The 13,084-nt window shown below is 36.3% G+C and overlaps 1 protein-coding gene across 17 annotated transcripts in view; it reads right to left on the minus strand.

Annotated features, from left to right (window-relative positions):
* The window catches only part of RCBTB2 (RCC1 and BTB domain containing protein 2), a 59,314-nt gene that overhangs the window by 31,235 nt on the left and 14,995 nt on the right, over nt 1-13,084 (minus strand). The gene's annotated exons all lie outside the window — the stretch shown is intronic.

Raw genomic sequence — 13,084 nt, forward strand, 5'->3', positions numbered from 1 at the left:
TTTTTTACTTTTGGGTAAATTTCTTCAAATTCTATTTAATTCCACCAATTCATTTTAGTCACTTCAGTGTATTCATTTTTTCAAATTTTCAAACGATTTGTGTTTTTTTCGTTCCCCTTTTTTCTCTAATCTGTCAAGACCCTTTCAACACCCAGACCAAAACACACCTAAGATCTAGCATCATATATTTGATTTTGTGTGTGTGTGTTTCTTTGTTTTTAACACTTAATTTTTTTACCTCATTAATCCTTTTTCTCCCTTCAAAATGATGAAACGAAGGAATTCACCCCAAAGGAAAGAGCACGAAGAAACGACAGCCAAGGATTTGACCAACAGAGATAGAAACAAGATGTCTGAACCAGAATTTAGAATCACGATAATACGAACACTAGCTGGAGTCGAAAATAGATTAGAATCCCTTTCTGCGGAGATAAAAGACGTAAAAGCTAGTCAGGATGAAATAAAACATGCTATAACTGAGCTGCAATCTTGGATGGATGCCACGGCAGCAAGGATGGATGGGGCAAAACAGGAATGAGCGATATAGAGGACAAATTTATGAAGAATAATGAAGCAGAAAAAAAGAGGGAGATTAAGGCAAAAGAGCATGATTTAAGAATTAGAGAAATCAGTAATTCATTAAAAAGGAAAAAACATCAGAATCACAGGCGTTCCAGAAGAGGAAGAGAGAGAAATAGGGGTAGAAGGGTTATGTGAACAAATCATAGTGGAAAATTTTCCTAACCTAGGAAAAGACACAGATATCAAAACTCAGGAAGCACACAGAACTCCCATTAGATTCAACAAAAACTGACCATCAATAAGGCATATCATAGTCAAATTCACAAAATACTGAAGCCAGGAGAGAATCAGGAAAGCAGCAAGGGAAAAAAAGTCCCTAACCTACAAGGGAAGACAGATCAGGTTTGTAACAGACCTATCCACAGAAACTTTGCAGGCCAGAAAGGAGTGGCAGGATATATTAATTGTGCTTGGCTCAGAAAAATATGCAGCCAAGAATTCTTTATGCAGCAAGGGTGTCATTCAAAATAGGAGGTAAAGTTTCCCAAACAAAACTTAAAGGAGTTCATGACCACTAAAACAACCCTGCAAAAGATTTTAAGGGGGACTCTCTGAGGGGAGAAAAGATAAAATAAATAAATAAATAATAAACAAATAAATAAATAAATGAATACCAAAAGCAACAAAGACTAGAAAGGACCAGAGAACACCACCAGAAACTCCAACTCTACAAGCAACATAATGGCAATACATTCATATCTTCCAGTACTCACTCTAAACATCAATGGACTCAATGCTCCAATCAAAAGACATAGGGTAACAGAATGGATAAGAAAACAAGATCCATCTATATGCTGTTTACAAGAGACCCACTTTACACCTAAAGTCACCTTTAGACTGAAAGTAAGCAAATGGAGAACCATCTATCATGCTAATGGTCAACAAAAGAAAGCCAGAGTAGCCATACTTATATCAGATAATTTAGACTTTAAAATAAAGACTGTATCAAGAGATGAAGAAGGGCATTATATCAAAATCAAGGGGTCTACCCACCAAGAAGACCTAATAATTGTAAACATTTATGCACCAAATGTGGCAGCACCCAAATATATAAATCAATCACAAACACAAAGAAACTCATCGATAGTAATACCATAAATGTAGGAGACTTCAACACCCCACTCACAGCAATGGACAGATCATCTAATCAAAAAATCAACAAGGAAACAATGGCTTTGAATAACACCCTGGACCAGATGGACTTAACAGATATATTCAGAACATTTCATCCTAAAGCAACAGAATATACATTCTCCTCCAGGGCACATGGAACGTTCTCCAGAACAGACCACATACTGGGACACAAATCAGCCCTCAGCAAGTACAAAGGATCGATATCATACTGTGCATATTTTCAGACCACAACGCTATGAAACTCGAAATCAACCAAAAATTTGGAAAGGTAACAAATACTTGGAGACTGAAGAACGTCCTACTGAAGAATGAATGGGCTAACCAAGCAGTTAAAGATGAAATTAAAAAGTTCATGGAAGCCAATGAAGATGATAACACCACAACCCAAAACCTCTGGCACACAGCAAAGGCAGTCATAAGAGGAAAGTATATAGCAATCCAGGCCTTCCTAAAGAAGGAAGAAAGACCTCAGATACACAACCTAACCTGAGGCCTTAAAGAGCTGGAAAAAGAACAGCAAATAAAACCCAAAACCAGCAGAAGACAGGAAATAATAAAGATCAGAGCAGAAACTAATGCTATCAAAACCAAAAAAAAAAAAAAAAAAAAAAAAAAGTAGAACAGATCAATGAAAGCAGAAGCTGGTTCTTTGAAAGAATTAAGAAAATTGATAAACCACTAGCCAGTTTGATCAAAAAGAAAAAGAAAAGGACCCAAATACATAAAATCAAGAATGAAAGAGGAGAAATCACAACCAACACAGCAGAAATAAAAACAATAATAAGAGGATATTATGAGCAATTATATGCCAATAAAATGGGCAACCTGGAAGAAATGGACCAATTCCTAGAAACCTATATACTACCAAAACTGGAACAGGAAGAAATAGAAAATTTGAACAGACCCATAACCAGTAAGGAAATCGAATTAGGAATCAAAAACCTCCCAAAAAACAAGAATCCAGGACCAGATGGCTTTCCAGGGGAATTCTACCAAACATTTAAGGAAGAGTTAACACCTACTCTCTTGAAGCTGTCCCAAAGAATAGAAATGGAAGGAAAACTTCCAAACTCTTTCTATGAAACCAGCATGACCTTGATTCCAAAACCAGACAGAGACCCCACTAAAAAGGAGAACTACAGACCGATTTCCCTAATGAACATGTATGCAAAAATCCTCAAGAAGATATTAGCCAACCAGATCCAACGATACATTAAAAAAATTATTCACCACGACCAAGTGGGATTTATACCTGGGATGCAAGGCTGGTTCAATATCTGCAAAACAATTAACGTGATTCATCACATCAATAAAAGAAAGGACAAGAACCACATGATCCTCTCAATAGATGCAGATAAAGCATTTGACAAAATACAGCATCTTTTCTTGATAAAAACCCTCCAGAAAGTAGGGATAGAAGGATCATACCTCGAGATCATAAAAGCCATATATGAAAGACCCAATGCTAATATCATCCTCAATGGGGAAAAACTGAAAGCTTTCCCCCTAAGGTCAGGAACAAGACAGGGATGTCCACTCTCGCCACTGTTATTCAACATAGTATTGGAAGACTTAGCCTCTGCAATCAGACAACACAAAGAAATAAAAGGCATCCAAATCAGCCAGGAGGAGGTCAAACTTTCACTCTTTGCAGATGACATTATACTCTATATGGAAAACCCAAAAGATTCCACCAGAAAACTGCTAGAACTGATTTATGAGTAGAGCAAAGTTGCATGATATAAAATCAATGCACAGAAATCGGTTGCATTCCTATACACCAACAATGAAGCGACAGAAAGAGCAATCAAGAAATTGATCCCATTTACAATTTCACCAAAACCCATAAAATACCTAGGAATTAATCTAACCAAAGAGGTGAAAATCTATACACTGAAAACTATAGAAAGCATATGAAAGAAATTGAAGAAGACACAAAAACATGGAAAAAGATTCCATGCTCCTGGATAGGAAGAACAAATATTGTTAAAATGTAGATACTACCCAAAGCAATCTACATATTGAATGCAATCCCTATCAAAACAACACCAGCATTCTTCACAGAGCTAGAACAAACAATCCTAAAATTTGTATGGAACCAGAGAAGACCCTGAATAGCCAAAGCAATCTTGAAAAAGAAAACCAAAGCAGGAGGCATCACAATCCCGGACTTCAAGCTATACTACAAAGCTGTAATCATCAAGACAGTATGGTACTGACACAAGAACAGACACTCAGATCAATGGAACAGGGAACCCAGATATGGACCCACAAAGGTATGGCCAACTAATCTTTGACAAAGCAGGAAAGATTATCCAATGGAATAAAGACAGGCTCTTCAGCAAGTGGTTCTGGGAAAAATGAACAGCGACATGCAGAAAAATGAACCTGGACCACTTTCTTATACCATACATAAAAATAAACTCAAAATGGATGGAAGACCTGAATGTAAGACAGGAAGCCATCAAAATCCTCAAGGAGAAAGCAGGCAAAAACCTCTTTGATCTTGGCCACAGCAACTTCTTACTCAACACGTCTCCGGAGGCAAGGGAAATAAACACAAAAATGAACTACTGGGACCTCATCAAAATAAAAAGCTTCTGCACAGCGAAGGAAACAATCAGCAAAACTAAAAGGCAACCAACAGAATGGGAGAAGATATTTGCAAATGATATATCAGATAAAGGGTTAGGATCCAAAATCTATAAAGAACTTATCAAACTCAACACCCAAAAAAACAAATAATCCAGTGAAGAAATGGGCAAAACACATGAATAGACACTTCTCCAAAGAAGACATCCAGATGGCCAACTGACACATGAAAAATTGCTCAACATCACTCATCATCAGGGAAATAAAAATCAAAACCACAATGAGATACCACCTTACACCTGTCAGAATGGCTAACAGTAACAACTCAGGCAACAACAGATGTTGGCAAGGATGGGGAGAAAGAGGATCTCTTTTGCATTGTTGGTGGGAATGCAAGCTGGTGCAGCCACTCTGGAAAACAGTATGGAGTTTCCTCAAAAAATTACAAATAGAACTAGCCTACAACCCATCAATTGCACTACTAGGTATTTATCAGGGATACAGGTATGCTGTTTCGAAGGGACACACGCACCCCAATTTTTATAGCAGCACTATCAACAACAGCTAAACTATGGAAAGAGCCCAAATGTCCATCGAGGGATGAATGGATAAAGAAGATGTGGTACATATATTCAATAGATTATTACTCAGCAATCAAAAAGAATGAAATCTTGCCATTTGCAACTACGTGGATGGAACTGGAGGGTATTATGCTAAGCAAAATTAGTCAGAGACAGGCAAATATGACTTCACTCATATGAGGACTTTAGGACACAGAACAGATGAACGTAAGGGAAGGAAAGCAAAAATAACATAAAAACAGGGAGGGAGACAAAACATAAGAGGCTCAAATATGGAGCACAAACAGAGGGTTACTGGAGGGGTTGTGGGGGGGGGGGGGCTAAATGGGCAGGGGCCATTAGGGAATCTACTCCTGAAATTATTGTTGTACTATATGCTAACTAATTTGGATGCAAATTTAAAAAATAAAATTAAAAATAAAAGAAAATGCTAGTCTCAACTCACTAAAATAATTTCATGATCACTAAGAAGTCACACCTTACAGCTTGGACAGTGCTGGCCTAGATAAACTCTAGAGCATATTCACAATTGTTTGCAATAGAAGAACACTAGAAATAGCAAACAGAATTGATCAACAGGATTCCTCAACAGAATTTATCAACTGTGGCATGTGGATACCATACAGCAATTAAAATTAGACAGAATCAACACAGATAAATCTCCAAAATAATTTTAGCCAAAAACCACTCAGTCACAGAATGATACAGATGGTACACTATTTGATAAATTAATTCATCAAATTTAATAAAGTTTAAAACATGCAGAAGACAATACTATTTTAATGTGTCATGGATACTGACATATACATGAGTGGAGTCTGACGGGAATTTTTTTTAATAGGAGAGTTTTGATAAGGGTAATGCGAAAGATAAAATTTTCCATGTAATTCTTTCAGTGAATTGGTATGATTGGCTTTTCCATCTGAGAAGGCAGTTTTCAAGATATTAAACTTAAATTATATTAATAATCTGAGTATAGGAGAATAGTTACCCAATGTTAAAGAAAACACCATTTTGGAGTCAAAATACATCCATTCTAATATTGCCTCTACCATCAACATAAGAATTCAATAAAGTCTTGATAATCACAACTCATAAACCACAATCTCTTTTGCCATCAGGAAAAAGAAAATTTTATCAATACCAAAAGAAGATAACAAATAAATAACATGGACAAACTATAGTATCTTAAATGCCATGGAAGAAATTTCAAAATAGACAAAAAGTTTACTATTAGCATATTAGAATGGCAAAAATGTATTTTCTACTTCTGGTCCAAAACTGCTTACAATGATCCAGCAATTACACTACTATGTATTTACCCAAAGAATACAAAAAATACTGATTCGAGGGGATATAAGCACACCAATGTTTATAGCAGCATTATCAACAATAGCAAAATTATGGAAAGAGCCCAAATGTCCACTGTCTGATGAATGGATAAAGAAGACGTGGTGTGTGTATGCATGTATGTGTGTGTATGTATGTGTGTATATACATATACATATATATATATACACACACACACACATATATATATACGGAATATTACTCAGCCATCAAAAAGAATGAAATCTTGCCATTTACAATGACGTGGTAGAGCTAGAGAGTATTAAACTAAGCAAAATAAGTTGGTCAGAGAAAAATACCATATGATTTCACTCATGTGGAATTTAAGAAACAAAACAGATGGATGTGGGCCGGCGGGGGAGGGGGGGAGGCAAACCAGAAAACAGACTCTTAACTAAAGAGAACAAACTGAGGGTTGCTGGAAGAGAGGATGGCAGTTGAACAGGTAATGGATATTAAGAAGGGCACTAGTGATAAGCACTGGGTGTTGTATGTAAGTGATGAATCACTAAATTCTACACCTGAAAGTAGTATTACACTATATATTAGCTAACTGCAATTTAGATAAAAACTTGAAAAAAATTTTTTTTAAAAATAAAACTGTTGAGGTACCTGGGTGGCGCAGTCAGTTAAGCGTCTGACTCTTGGTTTCAGCTCAGGACATGATCTCACAGTTTGTGGGATTGAACCCTGAGTCAGGCTCCTCATTGACAGCTTGGAGCCTGCTTGGGATTCCCTCTCCCTCTCTCTCTCTGCTCCTCCCCCAATCATGCACATGCGTGTGCTCTCTTTCAAAATAAACTTAAAAAACAAAATTAAATTAAAATAAAATAATAAAATAAAATGAAGTAAAATAAAATAAATACAATACAATGCAATACAATAAAACTGTTTACAAATTTCCCCCTTTTCTGCACAGGAGGGTAATGTTTCTTATAGACCTCTTCTTCTCTTATAGAGAAGAGGTTGGCATCTGTATTAGGAAGATCTCTTCACAGTGATAGAGTGTCACAGATTAAGATCATTCCATATATGGGGTGCCTGGGTGGCTCAGTCAGTTGAGTGTCCGACTTTGGCTCAGGCCATGATCTCACAGTTTGTGGGTTCGAGCCCCACATCAGGCTCTGTGCTGACCGCTTGCTCAGAGCCTGGAGCCTGCTTCAGATTCTGTGTTTCCCTCTCTCTCTCTGCCCCTCCCTTGCTCACACTTTGTCTCACTCTGTTTCTCAAAAATAAATGAATGTAAAAAAAAACAAAAAGATTATTCCATACAATTCTTACTACATGTTATTTACTGTTTTTTTCCCTACATGTGTTTTCACACTTACAACTTGACTCATGTATGTTGTTAATTATTCATATTAATAAGTGCCTATGCTTCGCAAAACAGTTTCTTATGAATTTCCTTTTTTTGGAATGTAAAAAGAACTATGTTATTACAGAATCATACCATACTCACATTTGCTTCGCAATATAAAAAGAAAATGAGAGAATGCCTTTTCAAAGAAGAAACTCCTACCACTGATCTCTGCCTTTAGAGGACCTAAATTGGATACTCACAGGGCCAATGTTTCAAGTTTTTGCAACAGTAATTTTCAAAAGCAAATATACATCAACAAAGGTAATTTTTTTGTAAAAAATTCCTTTTTTTTTTTTTTTTTTTTGCTTTGTGCAAGTTTCATTCCAATGTGGGAAGCTAACAATCATAATAGGTACATTATACTGTATATTGAAAAGTGATGGTGCCATGAAAATGGAGCAAGATAGGAGGGATCAGGAGTCTTGAGGTTGATTATAAGGTTTTCAATTTTGAACAGGGTGGTCAGAGAGCTTCCCTGACTATATAATATCTAAGGAAAGACTTGAAGAAAGGAAGAAGTGAGCTCTGAGTACATATAGAGCAAAAGTGATCCACACACAAAATCTATCCACTGCTAAAGCTCTGAGGTAAGTAGGTTTGAGCAGAAAAGTGACAAGATCTGATCTTGTTTTGAGTCGCACTAGTTCTGTGCTGATATTTCTATTATTTTCTCTTTTTTATTGAGGTGTAATTGACATGCAACATTACTTTCAGGTGTGTAACATAATGATTCAACATCTGTATACACTGTGAAATGGTCACCACAATAAATCTATTCACCACCATAAGTTACAAGAAAAAAAATTGTTTCTTATAATAAGAACTTTCAAGATCTACTCTTCTGGCAACACTCAAAATATGCACCTACAATATTATTGACTATAGTCACCATGCTGCACATCACACTCCATGTCGTATTCATTTCATACCCTGAAGTCTGTACCTTGGAACCCCCTTCATTCATTTCATCGCTCCCCCAACCCCCTCACTCCTGGCAACCACCACCCTTTTCTCCATCTCTATAACTTTTGTTTGTTGTATTACTTAGATTCCACATATAAGTGAGATCGTACAGTATTTGCCTTTCTCTGATTTATTTCACTTAGCATAGTGGCCTCTAGGTCCATCCATGTTGTTTCAAATGGCAAGATCTCATTCTTTTCTATGGCTAAGTAGTATTCTGTTGTGTATATATAGCACACGTTCTTTATCCATTCATCTATCTGTGGGCACTTAGGTTGTTTTTATATGTTGGCTCTTGTAAATAATGCTGCAATGAACACAGGGGTGAATATATCTTTTCAATTTAGTGTTTTCATTTCCTTTCAGTAAAAACCCAGAAATGGAATTGCTGGATCATATGAGATTTTGAGGAACCTGTTTTCCATAGTGGCTGCACAACTGACATTCCCACCAACAAGGCACAAGGGTTCCCTTTTCTTCACAACCTTGCCAACACTTGTTATTTCCTGGCATACTGGTAACAGCCATTCTAACAGGTGCGAGGTGACATGTCATTGTGGTTTTGACTCGCATTTCTCTGATGATTAGTGATGTTGAGCATCTTTTCCTGTGCCTGTTGGCCATCCGTATGTCTCCTTTGGAAAAATGTCTATTCAGATCCTGTGCCCATTTTTAATTGTTTATTTGCTATTGAGTTATATGAGTTCTTCATATTTGAATATTAAATCCTTATCAAATATATGATTTGCAAATATTTTTTTCCCATTTTGTAGGTTGCCTTTTCATTTTATTGATGGTTTCCTTTGTTGTGCAGAAGCTTTTTAGTTTGATGTAGTTCCACTTGTTTATTTTTGCTTTTGATGTCAGATCCAAAAAACACTGCCAAGACCAATACCAAGAGGCTTACTGCCTATGTTTTCCCCTAGTTGTATGGTTTCAAGTCTTACATTCTAGTCTTTAGTTCATTTTGAGCTAATTTTTGGGTATAGTTTAAGTAATCTAGTTTCATTCTTTTGCATGTAATTATCCAGTTTTCCCAACACCACTTATTAAAGAGGCTGTCCTTATCCCCATTGTATATTCTTGCATTGTGGGGCAGAAATTAATTGAACATATGCATAGGTTTATTTCTGGGCTCTCTATTTTGTTTCATTGGTCTAGGAGTCTGATTTTATGCCAATATCAACCTGTTTTGATTACTATGGCTTCATAATTTGGTTGAAATCAGGAAACATGATACCTCCAGCCTTGCCCTTCTTTTTCAAGATTGCTTTGGCTACACAGGGTCTCATACAAATTTTAGGATTATTTGTTATACTTCTGTGAAAAATGCCCTTGGGACTGATAGGAATTGCATTGAATCTGTATATTGCTTTGAGTAATAGGGACATTTTAACAATATTAATTCTTCCAATCCATAAGCATGGGATATCTTTCCAATTATTTGTGTCTTCAGCAATTTCTTCCATCAATGTCTTATAATTTTCAGTGTGCAAGTCTTTCACCTCCTTGCTTAAATTTATTCTTAGGTATTTTATTATTTTTGATGGAATTTAAATGGGATTTTTAAAATTTCTCGTTCTCACAGTTTGTTAGTGTATAGAAATGCAACAGATGGGGCACCTGGGTGGCTCAGTGGGTTGAGCATCCGACTTTGGCTCAGGTCATGATCTCGTGGTTTATGAGTTTGAACCCCACACCGGGCTCACTACTGTCAGCCTGTCAGTGCAGAGTCCACTTCGGATCCTCTGTCTCCCTCTCTGCCCCTCCCCCACTTGCACTCTCCCAAAAATAAAATATATGTTTTTTAATGCAACAGATTTTTGTATGTTGGTTTTATATCCTGCAACTTTACTGAATTCATTTATTTATTTTTTACTGAATTAAAGAATCTAACAGTTTTTTGGTGGTATCTTTACGGTTTTCTATATATGAAATCATGTCACAAATAGTCAAAGGTTTCTTTCTTTCCAATTTGCATGCTATTTATTTATTTATTGCCTAATTGCTCTAGGACTTCTAACACTATGTTGTATTAAAATGGCAAGAGTAGGCATCTTTGTCTTTTACCTAATCTTAAAGAAAAAGCTTTCAGCTTTTCATCGAGTATGATGTGAGCTCTGGGCTTGTCATATATGGCCTTTATTATGTTGAGTGGGTATGTTACCTTTTTACCCACTCTGGTAAGAGTTTTGTTTTTGTTTTTTTTTTAAGATTTTTTTTTAACATTTCTTTTTAATATTTATATTTGAGAGAGAGAGAGAGAGACACACACACACAGAGCATGACCAGGGAAAGGGTAGCAAGAGAAGGAGACACAGAATCTGAAGCAGGCTCCAGGCTCCGAGCTGTCAACACAGAGCCTGACGCAGGGCTCAAACCCACAAACTGGGAGATCATGACCTGAGCTGAAGTGAGAAGCTTAACCAACTAAGTGACCCAGGCGCCCTGACAGTTTTTTTCTTAAACAGATGTTGAACTCTGTCCAATGCTTTTCTGCATCTATTGAGATGATTATATATTTTTTATCCCTTATTTTGTTAATGTGGTGTATCATGTTGATTAATGTGTGAATGTTGCCATCCTTGATCCCTGGAATAAATCCCAGTTGATCATGATATGATCTTTTTAATGTATTAGTGAATTCATGTTATATTTGCTAATAATCTGTGTGCAGTATTTGCAAATATTTTGATGAGAATTTTTGCATCTATATTCATCAGGGATAGTAAACTGTAAAATCCTTTTTTGTTGTTGTTCTGTTTTGTTTTGTTTTGTTTTGTTTTGCGATATCCTTGTCTGGTTTGGGTATCAAGGTAATGCTGGCCTTGTAAAATAAGTTTGGAAGCATTCCCTTCTCCTTAATAGTTTGGAAGAGGTTAAGAAGGACAGATATTAAATCTTCTTTAAATGTTTGGTAGAATTTACCAGCAAAGTCATGAACTTTTATTTGTTGGGAAGTTTTTGATGACTGATACAATTGCCTTACTGTAATACACCATAATCAGTCTATTAAGATTTTCTATTTCTTCATGATTCAGTCATGGAAAGTTTCTAGGAATGTATCCATTTCTTCTCATTGTCCAATTTGTTGAGCTATAATTCTTCATAGCAGTCTCTTATGGTCTACTGCATTTGTGGTATCAGTTGTAACTGCTCTTTCATTTCTGATTTTATTTGAACCGTCTCTTTTTTTTTTTTTTTTCTTGGTGAGTCTAGCCAAAGGTTTGGCAACCTTTTGTTTGTCTTTTCAAAGAAACAGGTTTTAGTTTCATTGATCTTTTCTATTATTTTTTGTTTCTGTTTCATTTGCACTCTGATCTTTGTTATTTCCTTCCTTCTACTATGTTTGGCTTCATCTGTTCTTTCCTAGCTTCTTTAAGTGTAAAGTTAAGTTGTTTGAGATTTTTCATGTTTATTCAGGTAGGTCTGAATCCCTATGAACTTCCCTCTTATAACTACTTTTGATGAATCACATAGATCTTGTAAGTTATATTTCCATTTTCATTTCTCAAGGTTTTGTTTTGTTTTGTTTTTTCTCCTTTGAGTCTTTTGATTGACCCATTGGTCAGCAGAATGCTGTTTAATCTCCACATGATTTTCTGATCCTTTGTCTCTCTTTTCTCCTTCTGCAACCCCCTATAATGCTAATGCTACTCTATGTTGTCCCATAGCTTCTTTAAGCTATCTCATTTTTAATTTTTTTTTCCTTTTTGCTGTTCTGTCTAAGTAAGTTCCACTCCCCTGTCTTCTTGATTACCAATAGTTTCTTCTGCTTCATATAGCCTGCTGTTGAACCCCCTCTAGCGTATTTTTCAGTTCAGTTATTGTATTCTTCAGCTCTGTGACTTCAGTTGGTACTTTCTTATATTTTCTCTTTGTTGAAGTTCTCACTGTGTTCATTCATTCTTCTCCCAATTTAGGTGAACATCTTTTTGACCATTAATTTGAATTCTTTACCAGGTAAATTACTTACATCCACTTTAAGGTTTTTGAGGGTGTCTTTTTTTTGTCCCCCTGAGGTTTTACCTTGTTCCTTCATTTGTAACATATTCCTTTTTCCTCATTTTGCTTCACCCTCTGTGTTAGTTTATATCTAATGAGAGAAACAACTACCTTTCCCAGTCTTAAAGTGGCTTTGTACAGATGAACTTTATCTTTAAACTTTGCCCTAGCTCTTGGTTGTCTCTTGAACCATTATGACTGTCTAAGGAGTCTGATTTATTCTTGATAGGTCCCAGTTTTTGAAGGTATGCCAAGAACTGTCCGTGTTCCAAAGGGGGGAATCTCAGTCAGCACCTAGTTTTAGGCTGATTGGAAGCCAGACCCTCAGGCAGCAGCTTTTAGAGTATGCAAATACATACAGTCCTATGAAACAAGTATAGACTCTCTTAATGTAAGCGATCTGACTGTCCCCTGAGTGACAGTTGCAAAAATTGGAGCTTCAGACTATTGCATAAGCTCCTTTCTTCTGGGAGGCCCTGGCAAACAGTAATGAGGCTAAGGGAAAGCACAAAGATGG

Source organism: Puma concolor, chromosome A1 (assembly GCF_028749965.1).
Source record: "Puma concolor isolate L17-30 chromosome A1, mPumCon1.1.hap2, whole genome shotgun sequence".
NCBI lineage: Eukaryota > Metazoa > Chordata > Mammalia > Carnivora > Felidae > Puma > Puma concolor.